The sequence below is a fragment of the Bos grunniens genome, chromosome 1 (assembly GCF_055505025.1).
Source record: "Bos grunniens cultivar Pamir isolate PY7600 chromosome 1, Bosgru_T2T1.0, whole genome shotgun sequence".
NCBI lineage: Eukaryota > Metazoa > Chordata > Mammalia > Artiodactyla > Bovidae > Bos > Bos grunniens.
In genome coordinates, this window is record NC_141165.1 from 1,936,793 (window position 1) to 1,945,030 (window position 8,238).

General features: G+C 41.3%; 1 long non-coding RNA gene across 1 annotated transcript; it reads right to left on the reverse strand.

Annotated features, from left to right (window-relative positions):
- Window positions 1-5,972: 5,972 nt before the first annotated feature.
- LOC147378842 (uncharacterized) lies at window positions 5,973-7,935 on the reverse strand. The gene is made up of 2 exons (XR_015169943.1): window positions 7,812-7,935; window positions 5,973-6,547 (listed from the first exon to the last, which is right to left on the reverse strand). It is a non-coding gene; the product is annotated as an uncharacterized LOC147378842 (long non-coding RNA).
- Between the last annotated feature and the right edge of the window lie 303 nt (window positions 7,936-8,238).

Consider the following 8,238-nt stretch of genomic DNA (forward strand, 5'->3'; position numbering starts at 1 on the left):
ATTCCCAAATCTAGGAGTCAATTTAGACTTTTCTCTAGCGGAGGTGACAGAATTCCAGTTGAGCTATTTCAAATCCTGAAAGATGATGCTGTGAAAGTGCTGCACTCAATATGTCAACAGATTTGGAAAACTCAGCAGTGGCCACAGGACTGGAAAAGGTCAGTTTTCATTCCAATCCCAAAAAAAGGGAAACACCAAAGAGTGTTCAAACTACTCCACAATTGCACTCATCTCACACGCTAGTAAAGGAATGCTCAAAATTCTCCAAGCCAGGCTTCAGCAATACATGAACCATGAACTTCCAGATGTTCAAGCTGGTTTTAGAAAAGGCAGAGGAACCAGAGATCAAATTGCCAACATCTGCTGGATCATCAAAAAAGCAAGAGTTCCAAAAGAACGTCTATTTCTGCTTTATTGACTATGCCAAGGTCTTTGACTGTGTGGATCACAATAAACTGCGGAAAATTCTGAAAGAGACGGGAATACCAGACCACCTGACCTGCCTCTTGCGAAACCTACATGCAGGTCGGGAAGCAACAATTAAAACTGGACATTGAACAACAGACTGGTTCCAAATAGGAAAAGGAGTACGTCAAGGCTGTATATTGTCACCCTGCTTATTTAACTTATATGCAGAGTACATCATGAGAAACACTGGGCTGGATGAAGCACAAGCTGGAATCAAGATTGCGAGAGAGATATCAATAACCTCAGATATCCAGATGACACCACCCTTATGGTAGAAAGTGAAGAAGAACTAAAGAGCCTCTTGATGAAAGTGAAAGAGGAGAGTGAAAAAGTTGGCTTAAAGCTCCACATTCAGAAAACTAACATCAAGGCATCCAGTCCATCACTTCATGGCAAATAGATAGGGAAACAGTGGAAACAGTGGCTGACTTTATTTTTCTGGGCTCCAGTCACTGTGGATGGTGATTGCAGCCATGAAATTAAAAGACGCTTGCTGCTTGGAAGGAAAGTTATGACCAACCTAGACAGCATACTAAAAAGCAGAGACATTACTTTGCCAACAAAGGTCCATCTAGTCAAGGCTATGGTTTTTCCAGTAGTCATGTATGGATGTGAGGGATGGACTATAAAGAAAGCTGAGCACCGAAGAATTAATGCTTTTGAACTGTGGTGTTGGAGAAGACTCTTGAGAGTCTTTTGGACTGCAAGGAGATCCAACCAGTCCATCCTAACAGAGATCAACTCTGAATATTCATTGGAAGGACTGATGCTAAAGTTGAAACTCCAATACTCTGGCCACCTGATGCAAAGAGCTGACTCATTGGAAAACACCCTGATGCTGGGAAAGATTGAGGTCAGGAGGAGAAGGGGACAACAGAGGATGAGATGGTTGGATGGTATCACTAACTCAATGGACTTGAGTTTGAGTACACTCTGGGAGTTGATGATGGACAGGGAAGCCTGGCATGCTGCAGTCCATGAGGTCTCAAAGAGTAGGACACAACTGATCAACTGAACTGAACTGAACTTGTCTCACATCCAGTTGATTAACTGATACTTCCAGTTTCATATCTCCCCAATATTTGCCCAAATCCATTCCTTTCTCAACGTATTCATAACTTTTGTTCAAGTTATGTCTCATCACCTTTCAGTAGACCACTATGACAGCCTTCTAACTAGCTTCTTTACTTCTGATTTTACTAATTTCTGATTTCTAAATTCCATCTACACACTAATACCAGAGAGGTGCTCTGAAAATCCCTCTCTGCCCAGAACACCATTCCCTTGCTGAAACCCTTTCAATGAGTCCCCATTCAGATGAAGAGCAAAGTGATTCTTACCTACATGTATCATGCGGATGAGGCCGTCAGTGGTGTGTCTCTACTCATTTTTCCAGTATAATCCCAGCACCACCCTGCCTTACCCCTTGTGTTTTACTAGTAACAGCTTTCTCGCATTTCCTCACTGCACGTACTGTTTGCTCTCACCGGGGAATTATCCCTGAGATGTCTCTTCTTTTCATCCCACTGTATCGAATGCATCAGAAAATCCTACCAGCTCTATCTGTGGAATCAAGCTGGAATCTCGTCTATTGGCACAATTTTTGCTGCGGTCAGTCCACTCCAGAAACACACCACCTCTCATCCGAATCATTGTGACAGTCTCCTAATTGCGTCCCCACTTCTACCCTTGTTCTCTGTAGCCTGTTCTTTCCCAAGAAGCCTGAGCAGTACTTTTATTTTATTTATTTTTTTTTTGAGCAGTACTTTTAAAGCGTAAGTCCTGTCATATATTTTAATCTATCGCTTTCCCGTTTTGCTTGAGTATAATCCAGATTCTTTACAGTGGTCCCTAAGGTGCTACCCCGAGCTCTTCCCTTCTCAGGTCTCACCTGCTTCCTTGTCCCTTTGCTCCCTGACCTTCTCTGCCCTTGCTCGTGGCTTTGTCATATGCTGTTCCACCTGCCTTGAAAGCTGTTCCACCCCACACACACATGGCTCCTCTCTGACTTCAACATGAAAACGACAGCCCTGCATAAACTAGGACACCAACCTTCCCATCATGCTCCATAGCCCGTACTCGGCTCTATTTCCTCTGTATCATCTTTATTTCTTCTTTATCAATACTGCTGTATATTTGAGGGAGACTGGTTTCTTTAATCTCCTGTCCCCTTCACTAGAACAGAAAATCTATGATGATGGAGATGATGTTCTGCCTTGTTCATCTTCAGCCCACGTCATCCGTTCGGGTGTCTAGACCACTCAGCCGCCGTGCAAAGATTCGCTGAATGATTGAGTAAATCTCCATGTCTGCCCAGCCTATGTTTTCTGACTGGTATCTTCCACATCGTCCCTTCTGTTTTGTTTATGTTTGCTTTTCCCAATATGGACCCACAAAGCCATTCCAGAAACCCCGTTTGGGCTAATTGTTCCCCCTCTCTACATCCACAGCACTGTAGGTTCATCACCTAGCAGTTATTTATCTATGGAACGCCTTAGACCTATGGCTTCCTCCTGCATTTCACTTGAATATCCGTCATGAGGAGCTATCTTCATTCTACCTGTCAATAAGCAGGTATGAAGCACATTGCTCTAGGCACTAGGAACATGCACTGAACTTACAGGAAAGCCTTCATACTCAGGTGCTTACAGTCAAATGTCTTACTCTTTGATGCATGGCTTGGCATATCTGGCATATTAATCATCTGGGATGATTAACGAGTGTCTCTATTTGGACCTATTATCTTACATCTTACATTTAAAAGGGAATCTCTCTTCATATCGCTTCTGTCTTTCATCAGAATAAAGGGCACAAAGTTTGTAGACCATAGTTTGGTTTTCCTTTGTAGTTGGCAAGTTGGTTCCCATTCCAAAAGCCAAATGCATTCATGAATTTCCCCCCAAGAATGGGAGCACCTAAAGAATTCAAAGAGAATAGAGTAAATTGAGCTTATAATTTGTTTACTTTTAAATCAACTTTACGACGCACAATAGACATACACTAAAATGCAAAGAGATCCAACCAGTCCCTCCTAAAGGAGACCAGTCCTGAAGAGTCACTGGAAGGACTGATGCTGAAGCTGGGACTCCAATACTTTGACCACCTGATGCGAAGAACTGACTCATTGGAAAAGACTCTGATGCTGGGAAAGATTGCAGGCGGGAGGAGAAGGGGATGACAGAGGACGAGATGGTTGGATGGCATCACCGTCTCAATGGACATGAGTCTGAGTAAACTCCAGAAGTTGGTGATGGACAGGGAGGCCTGGTGTGCTGCAGTCCATGGGGTTGCAAAGAGTCAGACACGACTGAGCAACTGAACTGAAAATGCACACATTTTAAGCATACCTTTTGATGAGTTTAGACTAATTTATTAAGCCACGCAACCACTATTACAATGATGATGTAAGAACATTCTCATCACCCCATAAAGCTCCTCCCCATCCAACCATATCAATACCTCCAGCTCCAGGCAACCACCAATCTGCCTTCTGTCCATTTAAATTAGATTTGTCTTTTGTGATTCACATAAGTGGAGTCATTCAGTATGTAATCATTTAGACTCGATTACCTTTGCACAACTTAATGTTTTTGAGATTCACCCATACTGTTGCTTATATCAATATTTCATTCTTTTATTGCTAATAGTCCATTTTATTGATACACCATAATTTGTTTACCCATTCGTCATTGGATGGACACTGGTTATTTCCAATTTGGGAAAACTGTGAACAAAGCTGCCATGGGCATTTGCATGCAAGTCTTTGGTAGATAACTGTTTTCACTTCTCTTGAATAAATATTTAGAAGTGAAAGCATTGGGTCATATAGTAAGTGCATGTTTAATTTAATAAAGAAACTGCCAAACTATTTCCCAGTATGACTGCACCATTTTGCAGTCTCCCCAGCAAAGGATTAGAATTTCAGTTGCTTTACATCCTCACCAACACTTAGTATTGTCATTTTTATTGTTGTCAGTCTGTTTCTTGTATTTCAGACTAATATCTTGGTCATTAGGGCAAAGTTTAAGAATACGCAGTTCTTGTAGAAGAAGAACCAATCTGCAGATATGTTCTCATAAGCAACTTGGTGAAACCCTGTATACTGGAGCCTGGTACAAAGACAGCGGCCGAGATTTTCTGAGCTCCAGGAGTTGAAAGTTGGCAACAAAAGTGAAAAGACTTTAGGTTTCAGAAGATAAAGACGCAAAGTATAAAAATGCAACCAGAAATCATGGTTGGGCCAAGGCTTTAGGACGGGAAATACAGGGCTAGCTAGCTTCCTGGAAGCCTCTGGGCACATTTTCATCAACTAATCAAAAGGTAACTTTCTTTTATGTATAATTTCTGTTTAAAAGCAATTATTTATGGTATGTTGTTGATTCATTAACGTTAAACTCACAGCCACCAACTTGATGATTCGAACGAGGCTTACCTAAACCGCGTAATTTTCTTCACAAAGCACATCACAGCCTTTTTGATCTTGGGGCCAATAGACAGCACTTCCGGGCTGCAGCACTGTGTTTGGGGGCATTTTAAACAGAAAAATCACCAAAGAGGCAAACTTGCAAAAAATGTAATACTGGGTAGACCAACAAAGGGTGCGTGTTTACACTAAGAAAGCTGAAACAAGAAAACGGCGTTGCCTGGTTCAACTTTCACTTGGAATGTGCACATTTGGTGACAGTAGATTGCATGTCCACAAATGACCGTGAGAGCGCCTCGAGTACTGATGTGGGGGGTCCAGGTGACTTTTAGAAAGTGGGTGTATTTGCACAGTGGAGTCTGCAAATGATGAGGATAGGCTGTGCATATGTGTGTGAGTGCGTGTGTGTGTGTGAGTGCGTGTGTGTGAGTGCGTGTGTGTGTGTGAGTGCGTGTGTGTGTGAGTGCGTGTGTGTGTGAGTGCGTGTGTGTGAGTGTGTGTGTGTGTCTGAGTGTGTGTGTGTGAGTGCATGTGTGTGTGAGTGCGTGTGTGTGTGTGAGTGTGTGTGTAGATAGTCTGCTCTGTGAAGACATGAATATTGCTGATATGACTTTAGAAAGAAAATTAGCTCTCTGTGGATCCTCAAAATATACTGCATAATCAGTCATTTTTTGATCCAACATTAGTAAATCAAAGGAATTTATTCAAAGCTCCATTTCTCTCTAGAGGTGTTAATAAATTATAATCATTTAACCTCAAACATTCTCTGGATTAAAGTGCTCTGCATTGGTGATGCTTAAATGCGTGAAATGACAGTTTTATCCAAAAATATTAATATCCCAGAGTTTAAAAACCAGTCACCTTATTGCTGGACACCCAGTTCCCCAGGCTTAGAACACTTGCTGCTCAAAGTTGGGTCTTGGTGGTCATTCCTTAAGGAACCTCAGAATTTAGATTTGTGAGAACACTCTAAATTAGTACTCTAATTTTCTCTTTTACTCTCTCTCTTCAACCGTTTCTAGAAGAAGTCAATACAAGACCCTTCATATCACATTATACTCAATGTAGACTGCTCCTTCCATAGTTTTAACATTTTTCTTTATTGGTCATTCATTCACTTATTTTTAAAAGTCATTCAAGAAATGATGATTGAGTGACTCTTGTGTCCTAAATTGTCACCGTGCTCTCTATGGAAATCCACCATCTAATTAAATGCCACACTGTCAGCTCTCTGCTGGGTCTAATAATCTTGATTCACATTTCCAAAACCTTCAATCACCTTCATGCTTATCTTCTGTTATCTTCTCTCATTCTAAAGAGCTTCTTTGGTTGCAAAGACCAAAACTGAATACAAAAAATGGCACCCCACTCCAGTACTCTTGCCTGGAGAATCCCATGGATGGAGGAGCCTGGTGGGCTGCAGTCCATGGGGTCGCGAAGAGTCAGACATGGCTGAGCGACTTCCCTTTCACTCTTCACTTTCATGCATTGGAGAAGGAAATGGCAACCCACTCCAGTGTTCTTGCCTGGAGAATCCCAGGGACGGGGGAGCCTGGTGGGCTGCCGTCTCTGGGGTCGCACAGAGTCGGACACGACTGAAGCGACTTAGCAGCAGCAGCAGCAGATGAAACCAACAAACGACAGCAAGAAAGAATCCTGGGATTTGAAACAAAGTTTAAGTTTTTCTAATCATAAAATGAATGGATTTTTTTGTTCCAAAGTGTTAAAATAGTAAACATCCAATCCCAGCATCCAGAGATAATATTCTTCACAATTTGTCATCTTTATTTCCTATGCACATTGTTTTAAACAGTTTAAATTGACGATGTATGCGTTTTCTTGCCTTTTCCACTTCCCATAGTTTAAATTCTTTATAAATATAATAATATTCCTTTATAGAATGATATCATAATTTAATTGGTCGAATCCATGCTGTCAAACAAATAGATTCCTTGCAATTAAATAACATTTCAAAGGATTAGTTTTCTGCCCAAGTGAAGTCTGAGTCATTTTTGACATGGTTGAATATGACCCATTCCTGGAGAATATAATGCTCTATGGTTTTGACTTCCATTTCTGTTTACCAAGGTCACTTCAGATTTATTCCTACTAAAGGTGTGAATTTAGCAATGGAGCTTTAAGTGGCTTTATTATAAATAAGTGACACTTGAACAGAAAACATTTATAAGGACATCTCAGCTATAAACAAATAAAACAAAAATGTTATTTTAAAAATAAAAAATGTTAGAACTTGCAGGTTTAAAATAAATAAGTCACAAGGATGTAATGTACAGCATGGTGACTATAATCAATAAAACTTTGAAAGTTGTCAAGAGAGTAAATTTAAAGCTTTCATCACAAGAAAAAGAAGTTTCCTATAACTTTGTGTAATAACGGAAGGCAGCTAGACTTATCGTGGTGATTATTTTGCAGTGCATACAAAAAGCAAATTTTTACCTTGTATGCCTGACACTAATAGAATGAGGTATGTCAATTTTACCTCAATTTTTAAAAAGGGAAATAAGTAAATAAACCAATCAACAAACAAAATAATAAAAGCAAAAGTAAAGAATTTTGGAAAAACTCCAAAGATGAGCATAGAGCTTGTGTCTGCTGCAGTTCAAACTTGGCCATAAAGACGACACCACGGCCTACTTGAGGCAGTCTATTTCACAAAGGAAATTAGAGCGCCTATTATTCAGAACTTGTGAAACAAAATCCCCTTTTTTCAAATGTGAGCATTTACTTTATAACTTTAATCATTCCATTCTCACCACTTAATACTTATTGTGCTGTGTCCCGTCGGCCCCACACTCACCCCACAGAACATAGCAATATATCACTTTGGTTTTTTGTATTTACTGAAAATAGCAATTAAATGTCCAGAGAATTTTTATTTTAAAGAAAATGGCTAACTCACTGGTAGGTAACATGTGCTCTCTTTGCATTCCCAAGGTGAGAAATCAACGGGATCTCAAGTATGGTCCCCCGTGAGGAGTGGAATTCACTTGCACTGTGATCGCCAGCTATAGTAAGAACAGGAAGTAAGACAGCAGCTAAGCGGTGGTAGCTGTGGGCAGGCCCTCTCTCTTCTTCTGCTGTGAGTATGAAGTGAGAGGAAGCATTGTTTTAGGAAGCCGTCTCTGGTCAAAGGCTGGATGCTGAAAAGGAAGTCCGTGTGGACGATGTCGCACGCAGATAAACCCCACCCAACACGTCTAATTGGCAAGGGGGAAACCGCGCATCCCTGCCCCCGGTGTGAGATGCGGTCAGGAGACCCGCAGGGCCCGTGAGACGGTGGGCCGTGTTCCCCTCGGGGGGCCGCTTGAGGAACCAGGGCACAGTGT